Genomic DNA, 19,760 nt, shown 5'->3' with positions numbered 1-19,760 from the left:
AGTGGTTCTTCCTTTATAATAAAGCATATGAGCGACTAGGAACTCATGGAAAGAGCTGCCTGCCTCCGTATCTACATGGGTACTAAGGGCCTGAACTGGAGGCAAGTTCACACGTTGAGTTTCCTTTTAGTGCTAGAGCTTGTCAGGCTGACCACACCGCAGTCACGGAAGCACCTGGTTTAGACAGCAAATTCATTTTCTCCCCAGAAGCGTTCCTACAGGGTTTACAGGCGTATCAAGTGCAGGGGATGTCAGGCAGCTTCAAGGCAGCATGAATGCAGCCTTCAAAATGGGAAAGCAAGGCTAGTTCCAGCAGGCCCCCTTTTCCATGGGCACACTCAGCATACCCCACTGTGGTTTCTAACAAGTCCAAAGAGACGCAGGTTACCCGGTGTGTCTTTCCCTGAATCAGCTTCTCGAAGTAGAGTGTTCTGCATCAGGCGAACTGCCTCAACCAAGGAACGCCGTAGCTGCTCCCCTGGGCCTGTGGCTATTCAAAAGCCTGCAGTGCCACAGGAAGAACAGGACTGAAAGTGCAGTCAGAACGCAAGCCGACTTCCTCTAGGAGGCACGGTGATTTCAGGCAGGAGGTCCTAGATGGAATGCGAAGCCGAGGGTTACTCTGAGTGCGGCTCAGACTAAGGCAACGCCCAAGACTTCTACGCCGTGTGGGACTGGCCAGAACGGTGTTTGTGAACGTGCCCGAGGGCTGAGGAAATTAAGACGCTTCAAAAGAGAGTGCAGTGCGTTTCCCTATGCTCGGCATGCACAGAGGGGCTCTAAAGGGCTACGGGACTGGATGTTGCTCAGCAGACCCAGGTGCGCCTGGGGGTACTCAGTGTTCCTGCCGGCAACAGGGTGCCCACGCTAGCCTCCTAGGTGTCCAGAGAACCGTGCTGCCGTTAAAGGCACGCAGAGCACAGGCCACCGGCTCATGGAAACTGCTGCACGCCTCCGCTTCTGCACGGCAAATCAGGGCCTTACTTCCAGGCATGTGTTTCTGCTGGGTGTGCCGTCAGCGACACCGCATGGCAAGATGCTGACTTTCTCCTCGAGCAGAGTGACCCCAGGTACGAGGGCCTCGAAGCATTCAAAGCAGAGTGTTATCACATGGCAGCTCACACGAGGGCCATGACAAAGTCTTCCTGAGCACTTGGCACTCGGCAGCAATGTTGTCCTGAGGCCGGTCGAGGTCTCTGGAAATGTAGCTCTCCTCAAGGAACGTACAGTGTGTTGCCCGTCTCTCGGCACGCACAGAGGGCCTCCAAGGGATCAACAAATGGGACTCCTCGAAGTTTCGCAGCCGGCGCACAGGGCTCTGGAGGTACTCAGTGGACTTGGAGGGGAAATGATGCATACACGAGAGGACTCGGAGTCCTCAGAAGTGGTTCTTCCTTTATAATAAAGCATATGAGCGACTAGGAACTCATGGAAAGAGCTGCCTGCCTCCGTATCTACATGGGTACTAAGGGCCTGAACTGGAGGCAAGTTCACACGTTGAGTTTCCTTTTAGTGCTAGAGCTTGTCAGGCTGACCACACCGCAGTCACGGAAGCACCTGGTTTAGACAGCAAATTCATTTTCTCCCCAGAAGCGTTCCTACAGGGTTTACAGGCGTATCAAGTGCAGGGGATGTCAGGCAGCTTCAAGGCAGCATGAATGCAGCCTTCAAAATGGGAAAGCAAGGCTAGTTCCAGCAGGCCCCCTTTTCCATGGGCACACTCAGCATACCCCACTGTGGTTTCTAACAAGTCCAAAGAGACGCAGGTTACCCGGTGTGTCTTTCCCTGAATCAGCTTCTCGAAGTAGAGTGTTCTGCATCAAGCGAACTGCCTCAACCAAGGAACGCCGTAGCTGCTCCCCTGGGCCTGTGGCTATTCAAAAGCCTGCAGTGCCACAGGAAGAACAGGACTGAAAGTGCAGTCAGAACGCAAGCCGACTTCCTCTAGGAGGCACGGTGATTTCAGGCAGGAGGTCCTAGATGGAATGCGAAGCCGAGGGTTACTCTGAGTGCGGCTCAGACTAAGGCAACGCCCAAGACTTCTACGCCATGTGGGACTGGCCAGAACGGTGTTTGTGAACGTGCCCGAGGGCTGAGGAAGTTAAGACGCTTCAAAAGAGAGTGCAGTGCGTTTCCCTATGCTCGGCATGCACAGAGGGGCTCTAAAGGGCTACGGGACTGGATGTTGCTCAGCAGACCCAGGTGCGCCTGGGGGTACTCAGTGTTCCTGCCGGCAACAGGGTGCCCACGCTAGCCTCCTAGGTGTCCAGAGAACCGTGCTGCCGTTAAAGGCACGCAGAGCACAGGCCACCGGCTCATGGAAACTGCTGCACGCCTCCGCTTCTGCACGGCAAATCAGGGCCTTACTTCCAGGTATGTGTTTCTGCTGGGTGTGCCGTCAGCGACACCGCATGGCAAGATGCTGACTTTCTCCTCGAGCAGAGTGACCCCAGGTACGAGGGCCTCGAAGCATTCAAAGCAGAGTGTTATCACATGGCAGCTCACACGAGGGCCATGACAAAGTCTTCCTGAGCACTTGGCACTCGGCAGCAATGTTGTCCTGAGGCCGGTCGAGGTCTCTGGAAATGTAGCTCTCCTCAAGGAACGTACAGTGTGTTGCCCGTCTCTCGGCACGCACAGAGGGCCTCCAAGGGATCAACAAATGGGACTCCTCGAAGTTTCGCAGCCGGCGCACAGGGCTCTGGAGGTACTCAGTGAACTTGGAGGGGAAATGATGCATACACGAGAGGACTCGGAGTCCTCAGAAGTGGTTCTTCCTTTATAATAAAGCATATGAGCGACTAGGAACTCATGGAAAGAGCTGCATGCCTCCGTATCTACATGGGTACTAAGGGCCTGAACTGGAGGCAAGTTCACACGTTGAGTTTCCTTTTAGTGCTAGAGCTTGTCAGGCTGACCACACCGCAGTCACGGAAGCACCTGGTTTAGACAGCAAATTCATTTTCTCCCCAGAAGCGTTCCTACGGGGTTTACAGGCGTATCAAGTGCAGGGGATGTCAGGCAGCTTCAAGGCAGCATGAATGCAGCCTTCAAAATGGGAAAGCAAGGCTAGTTCCAGCAGGCCCCCTTTTCCATGGGCACACTCAGCATACCCCACTGTGGTTTCTAACAAGTCCAAAGAGACGCAGGTTACCCGGTGTGTCTTTCCCTGAATCAGCTTCTCGAAGTAGAGTGTTCTGCATCAGGCGAACTGCCTCAACCAAGGAACGCCGTAGCTGCTCCCCTGGGCCTGTGGCTATTCAAAAGCCTGCAGTGCCACAGGAAGAACAGGACTGAAAGTGCAGTCAGAACGCAAGCCGACTTCCTCTAGGAGGCACGGTGATTTCAGGCAGGAGGTCCTAGATGGAATGCGAAGCCGAGGGTTACTCTGAGTGCGGCTCAGACTAAGGCAACGCCCAAGACTTCTACGCCATGTGGGACTGGCCAGAACGGTGTTTGTGAACGTGCCCGAGGGCTGAGGAAATTAAGACGCTTCAAAAGAGAGTGCAGTGCGTTTCCCTATGCTCGGCATGCACAGAGGGGCTCTAAAGGGCTACGGGACTGGATGTTGCTCAGCAGACCCAGGTGCGCCTGGGGGTACTCAGTGTTCCTGCCGGCAACAGGGTGCCCACGCTAGCCTCCTAGGTGTCCAGAGAACTGTGCTGCCGTTAAAGGCACGCAGAGCACAGGCCACCGGCTCATGGAAACTGCTGCACGCCTCCGCTTCTGCACGGCAAATCAGGGCCTTACTTCCAGGCATGTGTTTCTGCTGGGTGTGCCGTCAGCGACACCGCATGGCAAGATGCTGACTTTCTCCTCGAGCAGAGTGACCCCAGGTACGAGGGCCTCGAAGCATTCAAAGCAGAGTGTTATCACATGGCAGCTCACACAAGGGCCATGACAAAGTCTTCCTGAGCACTTGGCACTCGGCAGCAATGTTGTCCTGAGGCCGGTCGAGGTCTCTGGAAATGTAGCTCTCCTCAAGGAACGTACAGTGTGTTGCCCGTCTCTCGGCACGCACAGAGGGCCTCCAAGGGATCAACAAATGGGACTCCTCGAAGTTTCGCAGCCGGCGCACAGGGCTCTGGAGGTACTCAGTGAACTTGGAGGGGAAATGATGCATACACGAGAGGACTCGGAGTCCTCAGAAGTGGTTCTTCCTTTATAATAAAGCATATGAGCGACTAGGAACTCATGGAAAGAGCTGCATGCCTCCGTATCTACATGGGTACTAAGGGCCTGAACTGGAGGCAAGTTCACACGTTGAGTTTCCTTTTAGTGCTAGAGCTTGTCAGGCTGACCACACCGCAGTCACGGAAGCACCTGGTTTAGACAGCAAATTCATTTTCTCCCCAGAAGCGTTCCTACAGGGTTTACAGGCGTATCAAGTGCAGGGGATGTCAGGCAGCTTCAAGGCAGCATGAATGCAGCCTTCAAAATGGGAAAGCAAGGCTAGTTCCAGCAGGCCCCCTTTTCCATGGGCACACTCAGCATACCCCACTGTGGTTTCTAACAAGTCCAAAGAGACGCAGGTTACCCGGTGTGTCTTTCCCTGAATCAGCTTCTCGAAGTAGAGTGTTCTGCATCAGGCGAACTGCCTCAACCAAGGAACGCCGTAGCTGCTCCCCTGGGCCTGTGGCTATTCAAAAGCCTGCAGTGCCACAGGAAGAACAGGACTGAAAGTGCAGTCAGAACGCAAGCCGACTTCCTCTAGGAGGCACGGTGATTTCAGGCAGGAGGTCCTAGATGGAATGCGAAGCCGAGGGTTACTCTGAGTGCGGCTCAGACTAAGGCAACGCCCAAGACTTCTACGCCATGTGGGACTGGCCAGAACGGTGTTTGTGAACGTGCCCGAGGGCTGAGGAAATTAAGACGCTTCAAAAGAGAGTGCAGTGCGTTTCCCTATGCTCGGCATGCACAGAGGGGCTCTAAAGGGCTACGGGACTGGATGTTGCTCAGCAGACCCAGGTGCGCCTGGGGGTACTCAGTGTTCCTGCCGGCAACAGGGTGCCCACGCTAGCCTCCTAGGTGTCCAGAGAACCGTGCTGCCGTTAAAGGCACGCAGAGCACAGGCCACCGGCTCATGGAAACTGCTGCACGCCTCCGCTTCTGCACGGCAAATCAGGGCCTTACTTCCAGGCATGTGTTTCTGCTGGGTGTGCCGTCAGAGACACCGCATGGCAAGATGCTGACTTTCTCCTCGAGCAGAGTGACCCCAGGTACGAGGGCCTCGAAGCATTCAAAGCAGAGTGTTATCACATGGCAGCTCACACAAGGGCCATGACAAAGTCTTCCTGAGCACTTGGCACTCGGCAGCAATGTTGTCCTGAGGCCGGTCGAGGTCTCTGGAAATGTAGCTCTCCTCAAGGAACGTACAGTGTGTTGCCCGTCTCTCGGCACGCACAGAGGGCCTCCAAGGGATCAACAAATGGGACTCCTCGAAGTTTCGCAGCCGGCGCACAGGGCTCTGGAGGTACTCAGTGGACTTGGAGGGGAAATGATGCATACACGAGAGGACTCGGAGTCCTCAGAAGTGGTTCTTCCTTTATAATAAAGCATATGAGCGACTAGGAACTCATGGAAAGAGCTGCATGCCTCCGTATCTACATGGGTACTAAGGGCCTGAACTGGAGGCAAGTTCACACGTTGAGTTTCCTTTTAGTGCTAGAGCTTGTCAGGCTGACCACACCGCAGTCACGGAAGCACCTGGTTTAGACAGCAAATTCATTTTCTCCCCAGAAGCGTTCCTACAGGGTTTACAGGCGTATCAAGTGCAGGGGATGTCAGGCAGCTTCAAGGCAGCATGAATGCAGCCTTCAAAATGGGAAAGCAAGGCTAGTTCCAGCAGGCCCCCTTTTCCATGGGCACACTCAGCATACCCCACTGTGGTTTCTAACAAGTCCAAAGAGACGCAGGTTACCCGGTGTGTCTTTCCCTGAATCAGCTTCTCGAAGTAGAGTGTTCTGCATCAGGCGAACTGCCTCAACCAAGGAACGCCGTAGCTGCTCCCCTGGGCCTGTGGCTATTCAAAAGCCTGCAGTGCCACAGGAAGAACAGGACTGAAAGTGCAGTCAGAACGCAAGCCGACTTCCTCTAGGAGGCACGGTGATTTCAGGCAGGAGGTCCTAGATGGAATGCGAAGCCGAGGGTTACTCTGAGTGCGGCTCAGACTAAGGCAACGCCCAAGACTTCTACGCCGTGTGGGACTGGCCAGAACGGTGTTTGTGAACGTGCCCGAGGGCTGAGGAAATTAAGACGCTTCAAAAGAGAGTGCAGTGCGTTTCCCTATGCTCGGCATGCACAGAGGGGCTCTAAAGGGCTACGGGACTGGATGTTGCTCAGCAGACCCAGGTGCGCCTGGGGGTACTCAGTGTTCCTGCCGGCAACAGGGTGCCCACGCTAGCCTCCTAGGTGTCCAGAGAACCGTGCTGCCGTTAAAGGCACGCAGAGCACAGGCCACCGGCTCATGGAAACTGCTGCACGCCTCCGCTTCTGCACGGCAAATCAGGGCCTTACTTCCAGGCATGTGTTTCTGCTGGGTGTGCCGTCAGCGACACCGCATGGCAAGATGCTGACTTTCTCCTCGAGCAGAGTGACCCCAGGTACGAGGGCCTCGAAGCATTCAAAGCAGAGTGTTATCACATGGCAGCTCACACGAGGGCCATGACAAAGTCTTCCTGAGCACTTGGCACTCGGCAGCAATGTTGTCCTGAGGCCGGTCGAGGTCTCTGGAAATGTAGCTCTCCTCAAGGAACGTACAGTGTGTTGCCCGTCTCTCGGCACGCACAGAGGGCCTCCAAGGGATCAACAAATGGGACTCCTCGAAGTTTCGCAGCCGGCGCACAGGGCTCTGGAGGTACTCAGTGGACTTGGAGGGGAAATGATGCATACACGAGAGGACTCGGAGTCCTCAGAAGTGGTTCTTCCTTTATAATAAAGCATATGAGCGACTAGGAACTCATGGAAAGAGCTGCCTGCCTCCGTATCTACATGGGTACTAAGGGCCTGAACTGGAGGCAAGTTCACACGTTGAGTTTCCTTTTAGTGCTAGAGCTTGTCAGGCTGACCACACCGCAGTCACGGAAGCACCTGGTTTAGACAGCAAATTCATTTTCTCCCCAGAAGCGTTCCTACAGGGTTTACAGGCGTATCAAGTGCAGGGGATGTCAGGCAGCTTCAAGGCAGCATGAATGCAGCCTTCAAAATGGGAAAGCAAGGCTAGTTCCAGCAGGCCCCCTTTTCCATGGGCACACTCAGCATACCCCACTGTGGTTTCTAACAAGTCCAAAGAGACGCAGGTTACCCGGTGTGTCTTTCCCTGAATCAGCTTCTCGAAGTAGAGTGTTCTGCATCAGGCGAACTGCCTCAACCAAGGAACGCCGTAGCTGCTCCCCTGGGCCTGTGGCTATTCAAAAGCCTGCAGTGCCACAGGAAGAACAGGACTGAAAGTGCAGTCAGAACGCAAGCCGACTTCCTCTAGGAGGCACGGTGATTTCAGGCAGGAGGTCCTAGATGGAATGCGAAGCCGAGGGTTACTCTGAGTGCGGCTCAGACTAAGGCAACGCCCAAGATTTCTACGCCGTGTGGGACTGGCCAGAACGGTGTTTGTGAACGTGCCCGAGGGCTGAGGAAATTAAGACGCTTCAAAAGAGAGTGCAGTGCGTTTCCCTATGCTCGGCATGCACAGAGGGGCTCTAAAGGGCTACGGGACTGGATGTTGCTCAGCAGACCCAGGTGCGCCTGGGGGTACTCAGTGTTCCTGCCGGCAACAGGGTGCCCACGCTAGCCTCCTAGGTGTCCAGAGAACCGTGCTGCCGTTAAAGGCACGCAGAGCACAGGCCACCGGCTCATGGAAACTGCTGCACGCCTCCGCTTCTGCACGGCAAATCAGGGCCTTACTTCTAGGCATGTGTTTCTGCTGGGTGTGCCGTCAGCGACACCGCATGGCAAGATGCTGACTTTCTCCTCGAGCAGAGTGACCCCAGGTACGAGGGCCTCGAAGCATTCAAAGCAGAGTGTTATCACATGGCAGCTCACACGAGGGCCATGACAAAGTCTTCCTGAGCACTTGGCACTCGGCAGCAATGTTGTCCTGAGGCCGGTCGAGGTCTCTGGAAATGTAGCTCTCCTCAAGGAACGTACAGTGTGTTGCCCGTCTCTCGGCACGCACAGAGGGCCTCCAAGGGATCAACAAATGGGACTCCTCGAAGTTTCGCAGCCGGCGCACAGGGCTCTGGAGGTACTCAGTGGACTTGGAGGGGAAATGATGCATACACGAGAGGACTCGGAGTCCTCAGAAGTGGTTCTTCCTTTATAATAAAGCATATGAGCGACTAGGAACTCATGGAAAGAGCTGCCTGCCTCCGTATCTACATGGGTACTAAGGGCCTGAACTGGAGGCAAGTTCACACGTTGAGTTTCCTTTTAGTGCTAGAGCTTGTCAGGCTGACCACACCGCAGTCACGGAAGCACCTGGTTTAGACAGCAAATTCATTTTCTCCCCAGAAGCATTCCTACGGGGTTTACAGGCGTATCAAGTGCAGGGGATGTCAGGCAGCTTCAAGGCAGCATGAATGCAGCCTTCAAAATGGGAAAGCAAGGCTAGTTCCAGCAGGCCCCCTTTTCCATGGGCACACTCAGCATACCCCACTGTGGTTTCTAACAAGTCCAAAGAGACGCAGGTTACCCGGTGTGTCTTTCCCTGAATCAGCTTCTCGAAGTAGAGTGTTCTGCATCAGGCGAACTGCCTCAACCAAGGAACGCCGTAGCTGCTCCCCTGGGCCTGTGGCTATTCAAAAGCCTGCAGTGCCACAGGAAGAACAGGACTGAAAGTGCAGTCAGAACGCAAGCCGACTTCCTCTAGGAGGCACGGTGATTTCAGGCAGGAGGTCCTAGATGGAATGCGAAGCCGAGGGTTACTCTGAGTGCGGCTCAGACTAAGGCAACGCCCAAGACTTCTACGCCGTGTGGGACTGGCCAGAACGGTGTTTGTGAACGTGCCCGAGGGCTGAGGAAATTAAGACGCTTCAAAAGAGAGTGCAGTGCGTTTCCCTATGCTCGGCATGCACAGAGGGGCTCTAAAGGGCTACGGGACTGGATGTTGCTCAGCAGACCCAGGTGCGCCTGGGGGTACTCAGTGTTCCTGCCGGCAACAGGGTGCCCACGCTAGCCTCCTAGGTGTCCAGAGAACCGTGCTGCCGTTAAAGGCACGCAGAGCACAGGCCACCGGCTCATGGGAACTGCTGCACGCCTCCGCTTCTGCACGGCAAATCAGGGCCTTACTTCCAGGCATGTGTTTCTGCTGGGTGTGCCGTCAGAGACACCGCATGGCAAGATGCTGACTTTCTCCTCGAGCAGAGTGACTCCAGGTACGAGGGCCTCGAAGCATTCAAAGCAGAGTGTTATCACATGGCAGCTCACACGAGGGCCATGACAAAGTCTTCCTGAGCACTTGGCACTCGGCAGCAATGTTGTCCTGAGGCCGGTCGAGGTCTCCGGAAATGTAGCTCTCCTCAAGGAACGTACAGTGTGTTGCCCGTCTCTAGGCACGCACAGAGGGCCTCCAAGGGATCAACAAATGGGACTCCTCGAAGTTTCGCAGCCGGCGCACAGGGCTCTGGAGGTACTCAGTGAACTTGGAGGGGAAATGATGCATACACGAGAGGACTCGGAGTCCTCAGAAGTGGTTCTTCCTTTATAATAAAGCATATGAGCGACTAGGAACTCATGGAAAGAGCTGCATGCCTCCGTATCTACATGGGTACTAAGGGCCTGAACTGGAGGCAAGTTCACACGTTGAGTTTCCTTTTAGTGCTAGAGCTTGTCAGGCTGACCACACCGCAGTCACGGAAGCACCTGGTTTAGACAGCAAATTCATTTTCTCCCCAGAAGCGTTCCTACGGGGTTTACAGGCGTATCAAGTGCAGGGGATGTCAGGCAGCTTCAAGGCAGCATGAATGCAGCCTTCAAAATGGGAAAGCAAGGCTAGTTCCAGCAGGCCCCCTTTTCCATGGGCACACTCAGCATACCCCACTGTGGTTTCTAACAAGTCCAAAGAGACGCAGGTTACCCTGTGTGTCTTTCCCTGAATCAGCTTCTCGAAGTAGAGTGTTCTGCATCAGGCGAACTGCCTCAACCAAGGAACGCCGTAGCTGCTCCCCTGGGCCTGTGGCTATTCAAAAGCCTGCAGTGCCACAGGAAGAACAGGACTGAAAGTGCAGTCAGAACGCAAGCCGACTTCCTCTAGGAGGCACGGTGATTTCAGGCAGGAGGTCCTAGATGGAATGCGAAGCCGAGGGTTACTCTGAGTGCGGCTCAGACTAAGGCAACGCCCAAGACTTCTACGCCATGTGGGACTGGCCAGAACGGTGTTTGTGAACGTGCCCGAGGGCTGAGGAAGTTAAGACGCTTCAAAAGAGAGTGCAGTGCGTTTCCCTATGCTCGGCATGCACAGAGGGGCTCTAAAGGGCTACGGGACTGGACGTTGCTCAGCAGACCCAGGTGCGCCTGGGGGTACTCAGTGTTCCTGCCGGCAACAGGGTGCCCACGCTAGCCTCCTAGGTGTCCAGAGAACTGTGCTGCCGTTAAAGGCACGCAGAGCACAGGCCACCGGCTCATGGGAACTGCTACACGCCTCCGCTTCTGCACGGCAAATCAGGGCCTTACTTCCAGGCATGTGTTTCTGCTGGGTGTGCCGTCAGCGACACCGCATGGCAAGATGCTGACTTTCTCCTCGAGCAGAGTGACTCCAGGTACGAGGGCCTCGAAGCATTCAAAGCAGAGTGTTATCACATGACAGCTCACACGAGGGCCATGACAAAGTCTTCCTGAGCACCTGGCACTCGGCAGCAATGTTGTCCTGAGGCCGGTCGAGGTCTCCGGAAATGTAGCTCTCCTCAAGGAACGTACAGTGTGTTGCCCGTCTCTAGGCACGCACAGAGGGCCTCCAAGGGATCAACAAATGGGACTCCTCGAAGTTTCGCAGCCGGCGCACAGGGCTCTGGAGGTACTCAGTGAACTTGGAGGGGAAATGATGCATACACGAGAGGACTCGGAGTCCTCAGAAGTGGTTCTTCCTTTATAATAAAGCATATGAGCGACTAGGAACTCATGGAAAGAGCTGCATGCCTCCGTATCTACATGGGTACTAAGGGCCTGAACTGGAGGCAAGTTCACACGTTGAGTTTCCTTTTAGTGCTAGAGCTTGTCATGCTGACCACACCGCAGTCACGGAAGCACCTGGTTTAGACAGCAAATTCATTTTCTCCCCAGAAGCGTTCCTACGGGGTTTACAGGCGTATCAAGTGCAGGGGATGTCAGGCAGCTTCAAGGCAGCATGAATGCAGCCTTCAAAATGGGAAAGCAAGGCTAGTTCCAGCAGGCCCCCTTTTCCATGGGCACACTCAGCATACCCCACTGTGGTTTCTAACAAGTCCAAAGAGACGCAGGTTACCCTGTGTGTCTTTCCCTGAATCAGCTTCTCGAAGTAGAGTGTTCTGCATCAAGCGAACTGCCTCAACCAAGGAACGCCGTAGCTGCTCCCCTGGGCCTGTGGCTATTCAAAAGCCTGCAGTGCCACAGGAAGAACAGGACTGAAAGTGCAGTCAGAACGCAAGCCGACTTCCTCTAGGAGGCACGGTGATTTCAGGCAGGAGGTCCTAGATGGAATGCGAAGCCGAGGGTTACTCTGAGTGCGGCTCAGACTAAGGCAACGCCCAAGACTTCTACGCCATGTGGGACTGGCCAGAACGGTGTTTGTGAACGTGCCCGAGGGCTGAGGAAGTTAAGACGCTTCAAAAGAGAGTGCAGTGCGTTTCCCTATGCTCGGCATGCACAGAGGGGCTCTAAAGGGCTACGGGACTGGATGTTGCTCAGCAGACCCATGTGCGCCTGGGGGTACTCAGTGTTCCTGCCGGCAACAGGGTGCCCACGCTAGCCTCCTAGGTGTCCAGAGAACCGTGCTGCCGTTAAAGGCACGCAGAGCACAGGCCACCGGCTCATGGGAACTGCTGCACGCCTCCGCTTCTGCACGGCAAATCAGGGCCTTACTTCCAGGCATGTGTTTCTGCTGGGTGTGCCGTCAGCGACACCGCATGGCAAGATGCTGACTTTCTCCTCGAGCAGAGTGACTCCAGGTACGAGGGCCTCGAAGCATTCAAAGCAGAGTGTTATCACATGACAGCTCACACGAGGGCCATGACAAAGTCTTCCTGAGCACCTGGCACTCGGCAGCAATGTTGTCCTGAGGCCGGTCGAGGTCTCTGGAAATGTAGCTCTCCTCAAGGAACGTACAGTGTGTTGCCCGTCTCTCGGCACGCACAGAGGGCCTCCAAGGGATCAACAAATGGGACTCCTCGAAGTTTCGCAGCCGGCGCACAGGGCTCTGGAGGTACTCAGTGAACTTGGAGGGGAAATGATGCATACACGAGAGGACTCGGAGTCCTCAGAAGTGGTTCTTCCTTTATAATAAAGCATATGAGCGACTAGGAACTCATGGAAAGAGCTGCATGCCTCCGTATCTACATGGGTACTAAGGGCCTGAACTGGAGGCAAGTTCACACGTTGAGTTTCCTTTTAGTGCTAGAGCTTGTCAGGCTGACCACACCGCAGTCACGGAAGCACCTGGTTTAGACAGCAAATTCATTTTCTCCCCAGAAGCGTTCCTACAGGGTTTACAGGCGTATCAAGTGCAGGGGATGTCAGGCAGCTTCAAGGCAGCATGAATGCAGCCTTCAAAATGGGAAAGCAAGGCTAGTTCCAGCAGGCCCCCTTTTCCATGGGCACACTCAGCATACCCCACTGTGGTTTCTAACAATTCCAAAGAGACGCAGGTTACCCTGTGTGTCTTTCCCTGAATCAGCTTCTCGAAGTAGAGTGTTCTGCATCAAGCGAACTGCCTCAACCAAGGAACGCCGTAGCTGCTCCCCTGGGCCTGTGGCTATTCAAAAGCCTGCAGTGCCACAGGAAGAACAGGACTGAAAGTGCAGTCAGAACGCAAGCCGACTTCCTCTAGGAGGCACGGTGATTTCAGGCAGGAGGTCCTAGATGGAATGCGAAGCCGAGGGTTACTCTGAGTGCGGCTCAGACTAAGGCAACGCCCAAGACTTCTACGCCATGTGGGACTGGCCAGAACGGTGTTTGTGAACGTGCCCGAGGGCTGAGGAAGTTAAGACGCTTCAAAAGAGAGTGCAGTGCGTTTCCCTATGCTCGGCATGCACAGAGGGGCTCTAAAGGGCTACGGGACTGGATGTTGCTCAGCAGACCCAGGTGCGCCTGGGGGTACTCAGTGTTCCTGCCGGCAACAGGGTGCCCACGCTAGCCTCCTAGGTGTCCAGAGAACCGTGCTGCCGTTAAAGGCACGCAGAGCACAGGCCACCGGCTCATGGAAACTGCTGCACGCCTCCGCTTCTGCACGGCAAATCAGGGCCTTACTTCCAGGCATGTGTTTCTGCTGGGTGTGCCGTCAGCGACACCGCATGGCAAGATGCTGACTTTCTCCTCGAGCAGAGTGACCCCAGGTACGAGGGCCTCGAAGCATTCAAAGCAGAGTGTTATCACATGGCAGCTCACACAAGGGCCATGACAAAGTCTTCCTGAGCACTTGGCACTCGGCAGCAATGTTGTCCTGAGGCCGGTCGAGGTCTCTGGAAATGTAGCTCTCCTCAAGGAACGTACAGTGTGTTGCCCGTCTCTCGGCACGCACAGAGGGCCTCCAAGGGATCAACAAATGGGACTCCTCGAAGTTTCGCAGCCGGCGCACAGGGCTCTGGAGGTACTCAGTGAACTTGGAGGGGAAATGATGCATACACGAGAGGACTCGGAGTCCTCAGAAGTGGTTCTTCCTTTATAATAAAGCATATGAGCGACTAGGAACTCATGGAAAGAGCTGCATGCCTCCGTATCTACATGGGTACTAAGGGCCTGAACTGGAGGCAAGTTCACACGTTGAGTTTCCTTTTAGTGCTAGAGCTTGTCAGGCTGACCACACCGCAGTCACGGAAGCACCTGGTTTAGACAACAAATTCATTTTCTCCCCAGAAGCGTTCCTACAGGGTTTACAGGCGTATCAAGTGCAGGGGATGTCAGGCAGCTTCAAGGCAGCATGAATGCAGCCTTCAAAATGGGAAAGCAAGGCTAGTTCCAGCAGGCCCCCTTTTCCATGGGCACACTCAGCATACCCCACTGTGGTTTCTAACAAGTCCAAAGAGACGCAGGTTACCCGGTGTGTCTTTCCCTGAATCAGCTTCTCGAAGTAGAGTGTTCTGCATCAGGCGAACTGCCTCAACCAAGGAACGCCGTAGCTGCTCCCCTGGGCCTGTGGCTATTCAAAAGCCTGCAGTGCCACAGGAAGAACAGGACTGAAAGTGCAGTCAGAACGCAAGCCGACTTCCTCTAGGAGGCACGGTGATTTCAGGCAGGAGGTCCTAGATGGAATGCGAAGCCGAGGGTTACTCTGAGTGCGGCTCAGACTAAGGCAACGCCCAAGACTTCTACGCCGTGTGGGACTGGCCAGAACGGTGTTTGTGAACGTGCCCGAGGGCTGAGGAAATTAAGACGCTTCAAAAGAGAGTGCAGTGCGTTTCCCTATGCTCGGCATGCACAGAGGGGCTCTAAAGGGCTACGGGACTGGATGTTGCTCAGCAGACCCAGGTGCGCCTGGGGGTACTCAGTGTTCCTGCCGGCAACAGGGTGCCCACGCTAGCCTCCTAGGTGTCCAGAGAACCGTGCTGCCGTTAAAGGCACGCAGAGCACAGGCCACCGGCTCATGGAAACTGCTGCACGCCTCCGCTTCTGCACGGCAAATCAGGGCCTTACTTCCAGGCATGTGTTTCTGCTGGGTGTGCCGTCAGCGACACCGCATGGCAAGATGCTGACTTTCTCCTCGAGCAGAGTGACCCCAGGTACGAGGGCCTCGAAGCATTCAAAGCAGAGTGTTATCACATGGCAGCTCACACAAGGGCCATGACAAAGTCTTCCTGAGCACTTGGCACTCGGCAGCAATGTTGTCCTGAGGCCGGTCGAGGTCTCTGGAAATGTAGCTCTCCTCAAGGAACGTACAGTGTTTTGCCCGTCTCTCGGCACGCACAGAGGGCCTCCAAGGGATCAACAAATGGGACTCCTCGAAGTTTCGCAGCCGGCGCACAGGGCTCTGGAGGTACTCAGTGAACTTGGAGGGGAAATGATGCATACACGAGAGGACTCGGAGTCCTCAGAAGTGGTTCTTCCTTTATAATAAAGCATATGAGCGACTAGGAACTCATGGAAAGAGCTGCATGCCTCCGTATCTACATGGGTACTAAGGGCCTGAACTGGAGGCAAGTTCACACGTTGAGTTTCCTTTTAGTGCTAGAGCTTGTCAGGCTGACCACACCGCAGTCACGGAAGCACCTGGTTTAGACAGCAAATTCATTTTCTCCCCAGAAGCGTTCCTACAGGGTTTACAGGCGTATCAAGTGCAGGGGATGTCAGGCAGCTTCAAGGCAGCATGAATGCAGCCTTCAAAATGGGAAAGCAAGGCTAGTTCCAGCAGGCCCCCTTTTCCATGGGCACACTCAGCATACCCCACTGTGGTTTCTAACAAGTCCAAAGAGACGCAGGTTACCCGGTGTGTCTTTCCCTGAATCAGCTTCTCGAAGTAGAGTGTTCTGCATCAGGCGAACTGCCTCAACCAAGGAACGCCGTAGCTGCTCCCCTGGGCCTGTGGCTATTCAAAAGCCTGCAGTGCCACAGGAAGAACAGCACTGAAAGTGCAGTCAGAACGCAAGCCGACTTCCTCTAGGAGGCACGGTGATTTCAGGCAGGAGGTCCTAGATGGAATGCGAAGCCGAGGGTTACTCTGAGTGCGGCTCAGACTAAGGCAACGCCCAAGACTTCTACGCCGTGTGGGACTGGCCAGAACGGTGTTTGTGAACGTGCCCCAGGGCTGAGGAAATTAAGACGCTTCAAAAGAGAGTGCAGTGCGTTTCCCTATGCTCGGCATGCACAGAGGGGCTCTAAAGGGCTACGGGACTGGATGTTGCTCAGCAGACCCAGGTGCGCCTGGGGGTACTCAGTGTTCCTGCCGGCAACAGGGTGCCCACGCTAGCCTCCTAGGTGTCCAGAGAACCGTGCTGCCGTTAAAGGCACGCAGAGCACAGGCCACCGGCTCATGGAAACTGCTGCACGCCTCCGCTTCTGCACGGCAAATCAGGGCCTTACTTCCAGGCATGTGTTTCTGCTGGGTGTGCCGTCAGCGACACCGCATGGCAAGATGCTGACTTTCTCCTCGAGCAGAGTGACCCCAGGTACGAGGGCCTCGAAGCATTCAAAGCAGAGTGTTATCACATGGCAGCTCACACAAGGGCCATGACAAAGTCTTCCTGAGCACTTGGCACTCGGCAGCAATGTTGTCCTGAGGCCGGTCGAGGTCTCTGGAAATGTAGCTCTCCTCAAGGAACGTACAGTGTGTTGCCCGTCTCTCGGCACGCACAGAGGGCCTCCAAGGGATCAACAAATGGGACTCCTCGAAGTTTCGCAGCCGGCGCACAGGGCTCTGGAGGTACTCAGTGAACTTGGAGGGGAAATGATGCATACACGAGAGGACTCGGAGTCCTCAGAAGTGGTTCTTCCTTTATAATAAAGCATATGAGCGACTAGGAACTCATGGAAAGAGCTGCCTGCCTCCGTATCTACATGGGTACTAAGGGCCTGAACTGGAGGCAAGTTCACACGTTGAGTTTCCTTTTAGTGCTAGAGCTTGTCAGGCTGACCACACCGCAGTCACGGAAGCACCTGGTTTAGACAGCAAATTCATTTTCTCCCCAGAAGCGTTCCTACAGGGTTTACAGGCGTATCAAGTGCAGGGGATGTCAGGCAGCTTCAAGGCAGCATGAATGCAGCCTTCAAAATGGGAAAGCAAGGCTAGTTCCAGCAGGCCCCCTTTTCCATGGGCACACTCAGCATACCCCACTGTGGTTTCTAACAAGTCCAAAGAGACGCAGGTTACCCGGTGTGTCTTTCCCTGAATCAGCTTCTCGAAGTAGAGTGTTCTGCATCAGGCGAACTGCCTCAACCAAGGAACGCCGTAGCTGCTCCCCTGGGCCTGTGGCTATTCAAAAGCCTGCAGTGCCACAGGAAGAACAGGACTGAAAGTGCAGTCAGAACGCAAGCCGACTTCCTCTAGGAGGCACGGTGATTTCAGGCAGGAGGTCCTAGATGGAATGCGAAGCCGAGGGTTACTCTGAGTGCGGCTCAGACTAAGGCAACGCCCAAGACTTCTACGCCGTGTGGGACTGGCCAGAACGGTGTTTGTGAACGTGCCCGAGGGCTGAGGAAATTAAGACGCTTCAAAAGAGAGTGCAGTGCGTTTCCCTATGCTCGGCATGCACAGAGGGGCTCTAAAGGGCTACGGGACTGGATGTTGCTCAGCAGACCCAGGTGCGCCTGGGGGTACTCAGTGTTCCTGCCGGCAACAGGGTGCCCACGCTAGCCTCCTAGGTGTCCAGAGAACCGTGCTGCCGTTAAAGGCACGCAGAGCACAGGCCACCGGCTCATGGAAACTGCTGCACGCCTCCGCTTCTGCACGGCAAATCAGGGCCTTACTTCCAGGCATGTGTTTCTGCTGGGTGTGCCGTCAGCGACACCGCATGGCAAGATGCTGACTTTCTCCTCGAGCAGAGTGACCCCAGGTACGAGGGCCTCGAAGCATTCAAAGCAGAGTGTTATCACATGGCAGCTCACACAAGGGCCATGACAAAGTCTTCCTGAGCACTTGGCACTCGGCAGCAATGTTGTCCTGAGGCCGGTCGAGGTCTCTGGAAATGTAGCTCTCCTCAAGGAACGTACAGTGTGTTGCCCGTCTCTCGGCACGCACAGAGGGCCTCCAAGGGATCAACAAATGGGACTCCTCGAAGTTTCGCAGCCGGCGCACAGGGCTCTGGAGGTACTCAGTGAACTTGGAGGGGAAATGATGCATACACGAGAGGACTCGGAGTCCTCAGAAGTGGTTCTTCCTTTATAATAAAGCATATGAGCGACTAGGAACTCATGGAAAGAGCTGCCTGCCTCCGTATCTACATGGGTACTAAGGGCCTGAACTGGAGGCAAGTTCACACGTTGAGTTTCCTTTTAGTGCTAGAGCTTGTCAGGCTGACCACACCGCAGTCACGGAAGCACCTGGTTTAGACAGCAAATTCATTTTCTCCCCAGAAGCGTTCCTACAGGGTTTACAGGCGTATCAAGTGCAGGGGATGTCAGGCAGCTTCAAGGCAGCATGAATGCAGCCTTCAAAATGGGAAAGCAAGGCTAGTTCCAGCAGGCCCCCTTTTCCATGGGCACACTCAGCATACCCCACTGTGGTTTCTAACAAGTCCAAAGAGACGCAGGTTACCCGGTGTGTCTTTCCCTGAATCAGCTTCTCGAAGTAGAGTGTTCTGCATCAGGCGAACTGCCTCAACCAAGGAACGCCGTAGCTGCTCCCCTGGGCCTGTGGCTATTCAAAAGCCTGCAGTGCCACAGGAAGAACAGGACTGAAAGTGCAGTCAGAACGCAAGCCGACTTCCTCTAGGAGGCACGGTGATTTCAGGCAGGAGGTCCTAGATGGAATGCGAAGCCGAGGGTTACTCTGAGTGCGGCTCAGACTAAGGCAACGCCCAAGACTTCTACGCCATGTGGGACTGGCCAGAACGGTGTTTGTGAACGTGCCCGAGGGCTGAGGAAATTAAGACGCTTCAAAAGAGAGTGCAGTGCGTTTCCCTATGCTCGGCATGCACAGAGGGGCTCTAAAGGGCTACGGGACTGGATGTTGCTCAGCAGACCCAGGTGCGCCTGGGGGTACTCAGTGTTCCTGCCGGCAACAGGGTGCCCACGCTAGCCTCCTAGGTGTCCAGAGAACCGTGCTGCCGTTAAAGGCACGCAGAGCACAGGCCACCGGCTCATGGAAACTGCTGCACGCCTCCGCTTCTGCACGGCAAATCAGGGCCTTACTTCCAGGCATGTGTTTCTGCTGGGTGTGCCGTCAGCGACACCGCATGGCAAGATGCTGACTTTCTCCTCGAGCAGAGTGACCCCAGGTACGAGGGCCTCGAAGCATTCAAAGCAGAGTGTTATCACATGGCAGCTCACACAAGGGCCATGACAAAGTCTTCCTGAGCACTTGGCACTCGGCAGCAATGTTGTCCTGAGGCCGGTCGAGGTCTCTGGAAATGTAGCTCTCCTCAAGGAACGTACAGTGTGTTGCCCGTCTCTAGGCACGCACAGAGGGCCTCCAAGGGATCAACAAATGGGACTCCTCGAAGTTTCGCAGCCGGCGCACAGGGCTCTGGAGGTACTCAGTGAACTTGGAGGGGAAATGATGCATACACGAGAGGACTCGGAGTCCTCAGAAGTGGTTCTTCCTTTATAATAAAGCATATGAGCGACTAGGAACTCATGGAAAGAGCTGCATGCCTCCGTATCTACATGGGTACTAAGGGCCTGAACTGGAGGCAAGTTCACACGTTGAGTTTCCTTTTAGTGCTAGAGCTTGTCAGGCTGACCACACCGCAGTCACGGAAGCACCTGGTTTAGACAACAAATTCATTTTCTCCCCAGAAGCGTTCCTACAGGGTTTACAGGCGTATCAAGTGCAGGGGATGTCAGGCAGCTTCAAGGCAGCATGAATGCAGCCTTCAAAATGGGAAAGCAAGGCTAGTTCCAGCAGGCCCCCTTTTCCATGGGCACACTCAGCATACCCCACTGTGGTTTCTAACAAGTCCAAAGAGACGCAGGTTACCCGGTGTGTC

Source organism: Orcinus orca, chromosome 19, assembly GCF_937001465.1.
Source record: "Orcinus orca chromosome 19, mOrcOrc1.1, whole genome shotgun sequence".
Taxonomy (NCBI): domain Eukaryota; kingdom Metazoa; phylum Chordata; class Mammalia; order Artiodactyla; family Delphinidae; genus Orcinus; species Orcinus orca.
This window is presented reverse-complemented; position numbering follows the sequence as displayed.